At 42.5% G+C, this 14130-nt stretch overlaps 1 protein-coding gene and 1 long non-coding RNA gene across 3 annotated transcripts in view; one reads left to right on the top strand and one right to left on the bottom strand.

Annotated features, from left to right (window-relative positions):
• LOC118334365 overlaps positions 1-990 on the top strand; it is a 3329-nt gene extending 2339 nt beyond the window's left edge. The window contains exon 2 of the long non-coding RNA XR_004797015.1: positions 311-990. This is a non-coding gene — a long non-coding RNA (uncharacterized LOC118334365). The remainder of the gene's footprint in view (positions 1-310) is intronic.
• ankrd12 (ankyrin repeat domain 12) overlaps positions 1-13302 on the bottom strand; it is a gene marked incomplete at its 3' end in the record, with an annotated part of 31012 nt that extends 17710 nt beyond the window's left edge. Inside the window, 1 exon segment of one of the 2 annotated variants that reach the window (XM_035670263.1) lies at positions 12435-13302. 2 annotated transcript variants of the gene reach the window in all.
• Positions 13303-14130: the final 828 nt, after the last annotated feature.

Genomic DNA, 14130 nt, shown 5'->3' with positions numbered 1-14130 from the left:
CAGCAGCAGCAGCACCACCACCAGCAGCATTACTCCACTAAAGCTCCCAGAGTACCGCCTGCTGCGAGCGCTCACACACATGTGGAAAATACATGTGATCCCCCTGCCCTCCCATGTGGCTGCACTTACGACTACGCACACAAAGGAACCCGCTGGAACACGAGCTGCGAATGTAGATGGCCGTGTTTAAAGCGTTATGTATATATATATATATACATACACGGAGCAGAAATAAAACCAAGTGGATTATTAACAAGAATGTTTTAAACCTACATTAAAGAGTCTTTATTTGACCTTTTTCATACAATAGGAGGAGACGCACTACGCTTGCTGCGACAGTAAACAGCCGGTCACGTGGTCCTGGTCCTGTATGCCGTCAGGGTAAATGATGGGGGAGGTCTTTCTCAGCTGCGCATCCACTCCCAGCCTTCGTCTCCTCCTCCTCCTCCTCCTCCTCCTCCGACTCTCTAATGAGTAGCAGGACAAAGCGAGGCGAAAAGGCCCGATTACTGAGACTACAGGAGAGGGGTAGAAAAGGCAACAATGCCCAGCAAAGAGCCAGCCATCTTCAACAAGATCACACACGCACACTAACAGCATTCATTGTTGTAGCTCTGACCAATTCATGTGCCTGAAATATACAATTACCTCACACTATCTGTGTCAAATATGTTACGTGCCCTAGAAATGTCCACTGCAATTATTTTCCTGTTGAGAAAACAAAAAGAAAATCCTGTTCTTTAACATGTTAGTAATCCAAATTAAGAGTTAAAATGGTGTAAAATTGATTAATTCATCTTTAAAAATTGGAATTGTTCATTCAATTTATTAATTTACATTTTTAAAAGATGAATTATTCATTCAATTTATCAAGTAAAAAATACCAAATATCTGCTGGCAGAGTTTATTCTTAATGTCTTTCATGAATTGAAAACTGTGGCTTTTAGATGAAGTAAGCCATTTTAAAACATTAAAGTAAAGATGTGATAACTTGTGGTGTTTCTATTCGTGTATTTAATACTTAATTGAGCAAAAGATAAACTGAATAAAGAAATACCGGAGTAATTACTGATGAAGATAACAGTATGTTCAGCCAGCAGTAACCCTGCAGTAATGTATAAACCAGGAAGGTTACTGTTGTGGCCAGAGCACCAGAATAAAAGTGCATTAAAGAGAAATTACTTTCAAATATACAATAAAACCCACACAAGCATCTATTTGTATCATTCAAGCATTCCTTCAAACATAACTGTCCACCAATAACAGTCCTCAGAAATCAAAAGCATAACATTTCACGCAGCTCTCCTCCCGTCACTGGTCGCCTGAACTCAAGGCATATTTCGACACGGACAAACAAACAGCAAGTGACACTGGATGCCTCGAGGCGTCTGTTCACCTCTCTCTACCCTAACCCCAGACAGACAGAACACGCCTCCTCCAACCAGGGCGTCTGGCCTTCGTTCCAGTAGTTGTTCGGTTGCATAAATGAGCCGGTCGTGTTCCCCGGGAAGAGGGGGCGCGGGCTACCACTGCCAGCAGAGGTGAGTGAAAGCACGAATAAGCAGTGGACCAAATGGTTAATCATGTTAGTTTGGCGAAAAGATAATTCCAGGACACCAAATTTTCTGGCTTCATTCATAATCCAAGCATTAAGCTGTTGTAAGACCCAGACATAATGTACTTTATGTGTCCTAAATGTGTATTCTTATGTAATATTGAGTGCTGAACTGTTTCACAGCCTTACCCATCACTTAAAAGCTTCCATAAAAAAACAGGAATAGCCCTAAAATTTACAAGGGAGAGGCTCGGGGCTCGCACACAAATCAAAAGCCTCATAAAATAGCCTAATGTTTGTATTTGAGAGGCGTGAATAGGGTTAACTTTACTGGCAGGAGAATAAGGCTCAGCCCACTGACACGCCCATTAAGTTGGGCCGAGAGAGCCTTAAGAAGCCACCGCTCCGAATGTGGGTTAATGATCAGATATCCAAGAAACGCACAAGAACAATGGAGCCTTTACTGCCGATTACGGGTTAAAAAAGGAGGGGAGAGGGAACGGGGCAGGGATTGGAGCAAAGGTTAGGACCTAGGCGTGGGTCTGTTCTTATTTCCAGCACAGCTCACATGACTGAACCAAACACTGGGAAACCTAAATATCAACAGTACAAACTGAGATTGAAAAAAAAAAAAAACACATTTTAAACTCCGTAAATCAACACTGAAGGTAAACAAAAAGCTTTATTCTTTAAGCGACGGGTCACTTTTCAACTCCCGAGCGGCAAACGCGGCGTACTGAACTCAAAAACAGTTCATTTCCTATCTTTTTGCACCTAGTGAATTAATGAAACTGCTTTGTTATCTTCGTCCCTGAAGCCACTTAAATGAATATGAAGCAAAACACGCCGCTAACAAGGCGTCACAACCACAAGGAATCATCGAGGAAGTTCCATATGAGCAACTACCAGGCTCTCGGTGCGACGAATAAACCACGAGGGAAACGCTGTGTCAGTTTTCATTATGACATTCAAGACATGACTCCATCTACACCTGCCACATCCTATTAGGCTGGATGAGATGTCGATCCGATCACAGGCCCAACACATGGCTCGCCCGGGCTGCGCCAAAACCACAGCTCTGCAGTGCCGGAGCAAGCCTCTGCGAGTGAGTGAAGGTTGACACAGCATCTCCGGCTTCACACTGCGAGGAACACACAGACTACTGAGCAAACAACAGCTTTAAACAGTCGTGCAGCATGAAGATTAGTATCGGTTTCATTTCAGCGTAGTCACTATTGGGCTTTTAAGATGGTGGAGATAAAACGAGTCACACGCTTTTACAAAAACACACTGGGCAGGTTAACTACTACGACTTTATTGTGCCCGATAAAGTCCACATGGGTTGAACTTTTCCCTGTGTTGTTGTTGTTGCACAATAGTACACTAAGCAGAAACATGAGTGTGTGCTCACTAGTACTGTAGGGAAGCTATAAAATACACAACAACAGCTAATCAGCTTATCTTTTATCAAGAAATCATTTGGGTTTAAGATAATTTATTGAAATTAAAATGTTTTAGTTATTAATTCATGTGCAAAATTGTTTTCTTGATTAACTGATCAATTTGAAAAATGCCTATCACAATTTGTTTTATCACAATGTGTCTGAATAATCGTCTTTCAATTAGCTAATCAATAATATTGACTGCACTCGACTCTGCAGTTTTGATGCACAGGGAAAGAGAAAAAGAAAATCCCACCTTTGACCAGAGGCAACTCATTCGTCAGTGTATTTCTATAGTCAGCACTGTATCACAACCAGCATGTTCATATCAATATCTCTGTACTGATTTGGATTTTCAAGTATTCCTTTTAAGACCGGAGGCTGTGTGGGACTCAAGGAGCTTCTGTATAAAAGCGGCACATTTAACAGGCGACTGCTGTATCCGTACCTGCTTTTAAAACACGAGGCCTTGATTCATCACAACAGCTATTGATCGGCTATACAATGTGGACAGCTGGTCTGACTACCGCACATTTTAACACTCAAGTGCTGTTTGGAGACACAAAAGAAACAACCCTCTACTTTCTTCTACTATTATGTGCACACACACACACACACACACACACACACAACATTTCTGAAATTGTGTGTGTTGCTGAGGTGGCAGATACTGGTATACCAACCCCAGGCAGCTACAGCCAATATGGACCATTTTACCATGAAGTAGCTTCTTTTTTCTATGCCTTTTTGTCCGGAGGGCCACAAAAAGAGGTACGGGGAAACATAAGAGCAGTTGGGATACATTTACTCCAGCGTTAGGCAGCAACTACATTGGCTGATGCAAATACTCAATGATGCTAGCGGCGCAATGGACCATAGTTCATCCGTGGTGTGTAGTGCTGCCACGAATGGTTCGGTACGCCTGTGAAACTGGACCAAATTTAAAAACACACTTTTACTGCTGCGCTTACTTTTTTAGAGTAATAATTCTTTAAATCTTAATGCGGCGCTTCAATGAAAAGAGATCAAGACGGACACGTGCTGCGTTTTTAAAATGAGACCCACCGTGACTCGGGGCATTTTCAGTGGTGTAACTGGGGAAACTGGGCACGGCCGTCGGCGTATAAATAGATCATAAGATTGTGATGTTTTTTTGCAACTTCGGACGTATCTGCAGCCTTTTCCCTCGACACACAGCTCGGCTCACCGGAGCAGCTCCTGCCTCCGCTCGTCTATGACACAGCAGCTTCTGGGGTTGATGGGCTTTTATTCCTGACGTGTGAACAATCAGAGACATAGAGTGAGACAATAAAGTGGAGTATTTTTATACTATTTAATAAAAAAATGTTTGTTTTTGCTGAATCCATGAATCCCTAAATGATGCTTAATGATCTGACCATCTTGTTGATGATCATCTCATATAAATATCAACTGAGGTGTTGTCATCTTTTCCAGTTCATCTACGGTTATATTTTTTTAAAGGTAGCGGAGATCCGTCAACAATATCATGGATACCGAGTCATTTAAACTCATTTCTCTCTGAACCTTTTTAGAGACCGTTCAAATGCGGTTTCCGTGTTGAGTTCTGCTTTCATTATATTCAACACTAGTCATCGCGTTGCGCAATCTGAACCAAACACGCAACTGGAGCAATCTAACTGAATATACATGTATACCATAGCTGTATTGTTGAATGAGCATGAACAGTAAACCAAACCAGTGTCAACGATTAAGTGTTAAACTCTCTTATTCTCACCAGATTCGAGGTCAGAGAAGTACTGAGATGGAACCAATCCAATAAAAATTGTCCCGTGAATGAAACACTCATTGACCTATTTTCCAGCAGGAGGGTCCGTGTCCCTTCAGTAAGCATGGTCACTGTTAGTCAGCGTAAACAGGATGTGACTGCTTTCTTAGGCATCAGTTAAGTGGAAGCAGCCAAGCAATGAAGAATGCAAACCACACACCCCCTTTGGTCAGATTGTCTTTTCCCCCCTGAACGCAGACTCTCATTTCTCTCACTACTCATTCATCAAAGGGAACTTTAAGGGCTCGTTAATAATTAAAAACCTAGAACATCGTAACATCACAACCCCAGCTTTTACTTCCTCCTCCCTTTCTGCGTCGTCATGCTGTGTTCTCCTGCAGGAAGGTCACGGGGCTCTCGAGCGGCCGGTCTTTCCGACGCACGTGGTGGATCTATCGAGGCAACAGCAGCCGCTACACACCGAGACACTGCGCCCGATGTACCAAATAACAACAACAACAACAACGCTCTCCACGCATTCAGCTGCTGGCAAAGGCTAGCACATGTTGTGTAATCAGGAGGCTCCACCCTTTTCACACAAAGACACACACAGGCGCACAAAACGCACACTTGCGGGGCCTCTCGAAGACGCAGACGCTCGGCCGGTGGAGCCGACAGCACGCAGCTACTTCACATCATAAACGGCACCGGTGCTTTCACAGTCCTGTTTGAACTGAAACCCAATAAATGTGATCTACAGCTTGAAGTGAAAGTGATACGAAGCTGAATTTTAAACCTAATAGAGGAAACATTTCTGCCTTTGGGGGTTTTTTTTCCCACTTGTTACAACCTTTCCAAAAAGTTGCTCCACCTACCTGTGACCAAGCTGGAGGGATTTCATACGCACCTGAAGAATGAGCAACTCTCAATAATCAGTGACAGTAGTTTATTAACACTGAAGAGACACTGGTCTTCACTTTTTGAGACGGAAGAGTAAAACTAAAACTCAGAGCGTTTTGGGGGGTTTCCCTGAAGAAACTGCCCTCTTGTGATCACTCAAAACAACAAAAAGAGGAACCAGACTAAACTCGAGTACACTAAATAATTCTGTCAAAAGGTCAAGACTTTCATAACGTGCGTGTTGCTGAAGAAATGCTGCAAGACGGCAGAAGGGATCTAGATCCAGGAGGCAGACATGAAGAAAGGCCTTCAGCACGACAGTGGGCCGCTGTTTAACGTGCGTCTTGGGTGATCTGATCACAACTGGACAGCTGTGAGCGCAGGTGTGAATCCTCCGAGGTCCTCCCATCGCTAAGACCACTTTCAGAGGAGGTCTGGGCCACATATGGTCACATTCCTTTAGCAGCGAGTGTATCCTGGGCAACACTGAAGGACCGCCAACGATCATACTGAAGTGCAAAACAACAACAACAACAACAACAACAACAGGCAAAACAGACTCTTGTGGATGGAGTAAACAAACTCTGACTCCTGTGCTGTTACCGCAGACTCGAGCCGGGAGGAGGAGGAGGTTTAATAAAACTATCTTCATTAAAGCTTGAGGCAGAGAAGCAGGAGGACATCAACGGGAAAGACGGAAAATATGATCCAGTTTTACCCAAATCAGCACATTAACTTAATAATAAATAACAATAACTTGTGTTTTGGTACAGTAATCAGTGAACGCGAGAACTCTGTGGTCTGATACCTCAACACATCTACCTCATTGTGAAGGTAACTTTCCCAGCAAGCCACTCCTAAATGACGTAATATACAATCAAAAAACAGGACGAAGCTTTTTAAATTGACACACAGTCCGTTATGATACGCAACAAATTATTAAAAAAGGTGTTCAGACTGGCTAATGATGAACTGCATAGCATGTTATCTGTAATCCATCCACCCTGAAAACTACAACACAAATCTACTGCAATGAAACCCAATCTGTCCCCATGAATAAGCAGCACACTGGGGAATACTGTATGTGCTTACATAATAGTTCCTGCTTTACAGCACCTTGGTCAACACCCTGTTCTCTAAGAGGGTTACAGTCTGTCTGGGAGGGCCGTGGCAGCCATGGTATGGTTTCCCAGTGACACATACAGTCGGTGTAATGTACGTTAGGTTGTAAAGACTGTTAATGGTAGATGGAGACTAACTTTGTGCCTGCTGAGGTTGTATTTACCGACGTGCGTCTGCATTGCTCTGTCACACACACCCAGTGTAAAACTGATGCGACTGCAGACCCGCCCTCATCCGGTTTTCCCGATCTGGCAGAAATTAAGAGGAAAAATGTGATTTTTGTGCATCCAGACCTGTCGCTCAGTGCATCCGGGTGAGATCAGAGGATGGATGTTGGCACTGAGTGTTATAATAATTATAATATTTTACATGGACCAGATCTACTCCCTGGCTTCAAGTCCTGAAGCTCTTCAGACTACCAGCACAGCCAGACCGCAACAAACAAACAACGTTCATCAGTGTATTCATTCATTCATTCATCCAGGTTTGATTCATTGATTAGGCTAATAATTCTACTACAATACAAAATAATTGTATTATGTCCAGACCACAATTAAAAAAAGCAAAAAACTAAACTACTAATGTAGAAAATCAGATATATTAATGTCTGAGAAGCTCTTACCTGCAAAGAATTTTTACTTTGCAAATGAACATGACTTTGAATTGACTGATTTTACTCTCAACAAACGAGTAACACATTTTTGTGATGCGCCGTAGATTATACAACGTCATGCTATATCACAACTCAAAGAAACATGAATAATAACAGACCCTGATCCATCTAACTGCATTTTTGAGTAGAACGTATCACGGTCGCGCAGCTGGTTAACTTTAAATATATATTAAAATCTTGCGTTTATTGGAAGACCCTCCCTCAAACCAAATGCTCCCAAATTGTCTCCAAGTTACATCAACACATGAGGTTACGCCATGTGGAAAAACTGCAAAGGCACCGTGAGTAAGCAATAAAAACCAATCTGACCTCTGAGAGAAAAGAAGGATGGGTAATGGTGAAAGAAAAAGGGAGAAGGGAGAATGAGTCAGTCAAGGGAAATGAACAAAACCAACAGGAGTTCTGTCAAGAACGCCGCACTCACAGAATAAAAGGTCACGCTGTGCTCATCACTCAAGGTCAACCAATATTTGGCCGCGTTGTTAAATGTTCCCTACAGAAGTGGTGTGTATGGAGATTTAATGGTGGCATTAGTCAGTTGGCCATGACAGTCAATGGCACAGACTTTAAAAGCAATGTTTTAGACGTTGCAGCACTGCACGCTGTAATATCTCTTTAAAATAGATATGATAAAGTGATCAAGGCCATTAAAACAGCACAACTTGTGCAATATATATTATCTACGGGTTTTTAATATATAAAAAAGTTTTATATCTACATATCTATTGTTTTTCCGACTGTACATACCTGCCTCTCCTCTATTCCTGCTTTGTGTCACTGTAACGTAATTTCATTTTGATGCAAATCCAAATGGCAAATAAAGTCTGTGTAAGTCTAAGAACATCGCTGCCACACAAAGGATCTTACCTGTTGGTTTAAAAACAAGGTGTTTGTAATGCCCGACAGTGGCAGCCATCCAAATTAACTGGACAAGGCTTCAATGTTTCGGGCGCAGCCTCCATCTGGCTCTACGTACGCCGCACGCTCCAAATTATCAATTTCTAGTGCGTGCCAAGCAACATGTTTAACCACACGTACACGGTCAACGTAATGCAATCCAGCACATTGACAAAGGTAGCTTTAACACTGGACCACAGAGGTATTGGTTCAACACACCGAACTGCATCACGTCACCTGACGAGCAACTTTGATGCCTGCGGAAGAAGTGAAAAGATACAGTAACCAGAATATGCCAAATCCAGAGCGCCAACGTGATAAACGTGTTCCTCGTCGGGAGCACCGGGATGTGACTTGTGCCATTAAAGAGTCAAGAACTGGTTGTGTATTTTAGGTTCATCAGTTAGGTCACGCAGTTGGATAAAAGCGCTGTGTTGTGATGAGACAGTATAACATCAGCCACTTACACACCCTTTGATTAATCTGCAGCACGTTTTCCTAAGAACTACGAGAGAAGAGACAACACGTAACATCAGGGTGTGAGCACATCACAATACTGGTTGGAGTAAAGAGTGAAACGTGCCTTTAAAAGACGCAAGATCGAGTAGAAATGCTGTTTTCCCACTGCAGTCTGACACGTGCTGTCATTTTAATGTCAAAGCCCTCTGAGCTGGCAGAAGATTGAGCTGTCAGGAAGACGAACATTTCAGAGGGACTGCAGAAAATAAAAAAGGATACACCTCAGCCTCAATGACGCAACAAAAAAGGTACTGCGGGACTGATGCCAGAGCAAACACAGCCCACTGCAAGAAGCTGTACGGTGATATCTAACCCAAATCTTACACGTTTTCATTGTCATCCAAACCCTCTGATACATCCTCAGTTCACGTACACCTTCAGGATGTTTACCGCTCTCATGTCCTTCTTGTTTTAGACCTGCGGTTCAGTACTGAGATATTAGCACAAAGTCATGGACAATAAAAGGATACCTGTATGATTTAAATATGATTACACTGGAACACTAACAAAAACCTTCCTAATCCCACCACTTACAATGAACTACAAACTACAAGTGACGCCTATTAACCGCGGCAGCCGACACGCTCTTTATGATGAATAATAAGATTTATTTTGCCAGGGCTATGACTCGCAACATTTGTGTTTATTGTTGCAGTGCCTGTATAAAAAAGGTACTAAAACATCAAATGTTGCCAGTGAATAACGGATTAAATAACAATTACATTAAAGGATCAGTGTGTGGGATTTAGTCGCATCTAGCGGAGTAGTTGCCGATTGTAAACGCAAAGGAGACGCACGCAAAAATACACAAACAGCCCGATCTACAGCCAGTGTTTGATTTGTCCGTTGGAGAGAAGGCGACCTGTAAATATGATGATACTTATTTTCAGTAGGGATGTAATTCTGGGCCAGAACCGGTGTTTAAATAAGTATGCCGACACCGATGTTTTTTGTTGTTATTTATTTGCCTTTGTGTGCCAGGGAAACACAGAAATCGTCAAAGATGAGCATCTCTGCCGCGGTGCAACGCTGTCTTTTTCTTTCCTCGTCAAAGATGTGAGACGCAGAACTCAACAGCTGCATAGAAGACGTAGCTATGTGTTAGCAATATGCACCAGTGAAAACGGAGCTGATCATTTCTACAATATCCGAGTTGGAAGTAATTGTAAATGGATGCAACACGACAACATCAGTCACTGATATCGGTTAACTCCATCTTGTTTGCCAACAGGCCAATGTCAGCCAACAACGCGATACCAATGTGATGCATCTGTAACTTTCAGGTGATTCACACTAATGGAAACGTAGCTGCTCATATTATATTCCATTTCTGCCAATACATGCTCCTAAATGTTACACACTGGACCTTTAAATTAAAAATATCCGCTCATAATTACAGAACCTGTGCATTTCCTGGTTACGAGGGACTCAATTTTACAGGTAGTGAGTGTCACTGCAAACTGAAAGTATGCAGGTAGTCATTAAACTAAGTACATTAACACAATATTATCAATGAGTTCCTATTCTCTAGTTTGAGGTGTGAAAATCAGTCAAATGACAGTTTAGTTTTTAGTTTTGGCTGAAATGAGAACCAACAAAACTCCCCGTCTTCCATGGTATTCTGTTTGACAGCCCAGCCAAGTCCAACCGCCACACAGCGCAAATTTAACAGCAAATGACCAAATACTGGTTGGCCTTGACCACCAATTGATCAATTTTTGCGATTTTCTTTAGGAGGGTTAGAGTATCGAGAAGATCTGCTGTATTCAAATATCCCCTGTGGCTGATAATGCCTTTAGTGACCCGTGAAATGTTCATTTTACATCAGTTCTAACATAGGGTTCGGTAAGAACATGGCTTAATATTTATTTATCGTTATAATAGAAAATTTTTTGATGCAACTGTGGTTTCCTGTGTATTGTTGACATCCTCACTTCTCTTGTGAACACATAAAGACAAAACCCTGTAATGTTGAACGAAAACAAACTTTAAAAATAATTAATACTGCCTTCCTTTTCTAGACATGCATGGTCTTACATTATTAGGCTTCCTACGTCTTTGACAAGACATGAAATAAATATCACGTCTGACAAAAACGTCTTAGGTGAATAAAGCGTTAATAATACTGATTGTATTATTTAATATCAGTTTCCTTCCAATTATATTTGTTCATATTATGGCTGCACAATGAATTAAAATGTTAAACTGTGTGAATCATACTGCAATCACAATGTGTCAAAATAATAATTGCAATATGATATTTTTTAAAAACATATTGTGCAGCTCTAGTTCATATTAATGTGAACTGTATTATAACTCCATGGCAGAATCTGTCAGTCTGTCCCTACAACACCACACGAGTATATACGTAAGAGATGAACAGCAATTAATACTGGCAATTTTTACAACGATCTGGTACTGCTTGTGGTGAATGGGAGATTGCACAAGCTCCATTTTTAGTGCGTATTAAGTGTCCTCTCAAAAACACAGCTCTTTAAACTTGAGGCATTTTGCATTTTACTGGTTCAGAGCAGTCGTTGCACGGACAGCCATCTAAAAACAAAAAAACAGGCAGCTTTTGTATCAGGATACACACCCCCAAGATGCCACAGGCATTGGCTGGGAGGCTCTCCAGGTTATTCAAGCTATGCTAGTTCCTAGTATGAATTAGCAAAATCAAGACTAACGTTAGATTGATTCTTTTTTTTTTTACCCCAGACTGTATAGCTATAATAAATAAACGTGTAAATAAACGGTGGCGAGCTCATTGCAGACACCACCACCCACCCCACGGTAATGTCGCTCCTGCCTTTTACCTCCAATGCACAGACGGCAATATGTTTGTTGAGCGCTAAAAATGTACAACTTGGCTATGGTTTGGTAAACAGACCGAGCCACGGACTCGCCGTGCCCCTGAAATGCGTCCCCACATGTACGTGCGTTGTGTAATGTGCAACTATGTCGCCAAGATAAAGAACATTCAAGTTCACGTTTATTTTTTATTTTTTTGGTGCGTGTGTGTTTTAATGTCAATATTCAACACGAGAGCAGAGCACAGCCCGAGACAAAAGCCCACTGCAGCCCCCTTTTCGCTGCCCCTCACAACGATCCCCCTCCCCATAACGCTTAATCTAGCTAGCAAAGCTCGTTTCCAGCCCTTTTTTTTTCTTCTTCTTCTTTAAACACAGCCCTCGCTGACTGCGCTGGCTGACTGGGGCTAACCCAGCTCACTGCTTTCGCCCCCGACATTTTCCTATTCGCCGTGCCGTACTCTCGTAGCCAGTTGTTACACGCAGATTAACGAGCAATACATTTTTTATTTTTTTTTATTTTTTTTTAAAAGCTAACGAAGACGAAAAAAAGTAGTCAACGTGTGTAACGCACGTGGCACAGAACCCGTACCCGAGCCCACGCAGACACACAACATTCCATTTTCGAACGCAGTTTTACTTCACGTTCGCCCAACGGTAGCTTAGCGCGCTGTAGAACTTAGCCCAACGGCTAACGTTATTTCTTTTGGTTTTACCGCTTAAGATCCGTAGGGGGAGTGAAAACAACCAGAAAAAAATGTGCGCTTACCTTTGCACCGGGTTACGCGTTCCCACCGACTCATTCAGGTTCAGCTATGTGTTGAATGTTGCGCAATATAAATAGTTATTTCCTAAATATTGGACGTTAACCGTAGCCTACGGCTGTGTGACGTTCATCGCTGGTTTTGAAAACATCCCAGCCGTTCGTCGCCCGTCCTCTCCGAGAAAACCCCAGCAAAACATGCAAGCGTCGCTCCCATTGGTCGAGAGGGATCACGTGGCCGCCTGAGCCCCACCGAGCTTATAAGGTCTCCGTCTGCTGGATAGACTGAGATGGGGGTATGTGTCAAACGGTTTAACGCTCGTTTTTAACGACTCTGTGAGTAAACCGCCGGTGTCTAGATTGTCCTCCGCGCTTTCACGTTGTTTGTCCGCTCGCGGCGGGTGTAACCTCCGTCGGTGGCCATTAACGTGTGAATGTGGACTGAAATGGGGGGAAACGGGAGAGCAACGGTAATGGGCACTTGACGTCATCTTTTCCGCCGCCGCCGCTGTGTTGCGGTCAGTGGGAACTTTCTCGAAGATCGCGGATGAGGGGTTTTTAAACACTGGGAATGGCGGCTTGTTCTTGCTTTTCTTTGCGAGGCCACACGGGTTCATGTCTCGCAGTTTTCATTAATAAACGGGAACCCGCCCTCTTTTTTTTTTTTTTTAAGGCCCGCACTTCGCTTCAACCGTTTCTCGGCCTCGCTTTGAGTCGGTTGCGCAGTGACATTTGCATCGTGGAGGTGTCTCTGCGCGCATGCGTCATGATGCATAATAGTGTATGTTGCAGAGCAGGCTTGAAAGTCGCAAGAGGAAACCGGAGTGGGGGGAGGGGCACCGGCTAGACACGAAAACGCCACCGGGGCGTGATGGAAATGACAGGAGCAGTTGTAGGAAGAGGTTGGGGAGGGGGGGGTTTATCATATAATGGCTTAGACCGGATTAACCTTACAGATATCTGGGATTCATTAAAGGGAAAATACAAATGTGACATTACATTTTGGCAGGTCAAAGTGCTCGTTTTAAGATACCTGTACACATTATGAAGATTTAAGTTAGTTTTGGCATTAGGTTATAGCCTCTAGTTAATGATAATGACTAGTTAAAGCACAAATATAAAGGATATCTGCAATTTAGCTCAAATTAGTGATAGTTTTCAATTAGAAACATGTTATTATTCACCATTACAGATTATTTAATTTCTTTTTTGGATATTTGAAACTAGTATGATTGTCGAAAAGGCACTGGGTAGTCTTACGTGAAGTGAAGAAAGCCTTTCTGTGATATGAATTCAGTCAAACTAATACGTAATCTTGTATATTATTAATTCTGACTTGGAAATATGTATTTGGATGTGTCTTCTATTTGCTGATTTCTGTAACGCGCCACACTTGCAGGTGATAAATGCATTTGTATGTGTACGCTGTGTAATTGATAGTCCAGTGAAACCCTTCACAAAGCTTGTCAGAGAAGGCTGTCACTTAAGTAGCTTTGACAGTGGAAACTGTGACGTAAGCTGCTTTTGTTGTACAGCACGGCATCATGTGGTAAAGCTCGGTGATACTTTAATTAAAATATTATTTTTCTCTAAACACTAGACCAGGAAAAGACATGGCAGAATAATAATATCTATAAAATACAGACAGTCGGCTCTGTAAGTATTTGTGCAGTGACACCATTTTGGTTATCTTGGCTCCGTT

This window comes from Morone saxatilis, unplaced genomic scaffold, assembly GCF_004916995.1.
Source record: "Morone saxatilis isolate NCDOM2014 unplaced genomic scaffold, NCSU_SB_2.0 Contig23, whole genome shotgun sequence".
NCBI lineage: Eukaryota > Metazoa > Chordata > Actinopteri > Moronidae > Morone > Morone saxatilis.
The sequence above is the reverse complement of the archived record's forward strand: the minus strand, read 5'-3'. Positions and strand labels throughout refer to the sequence as shown.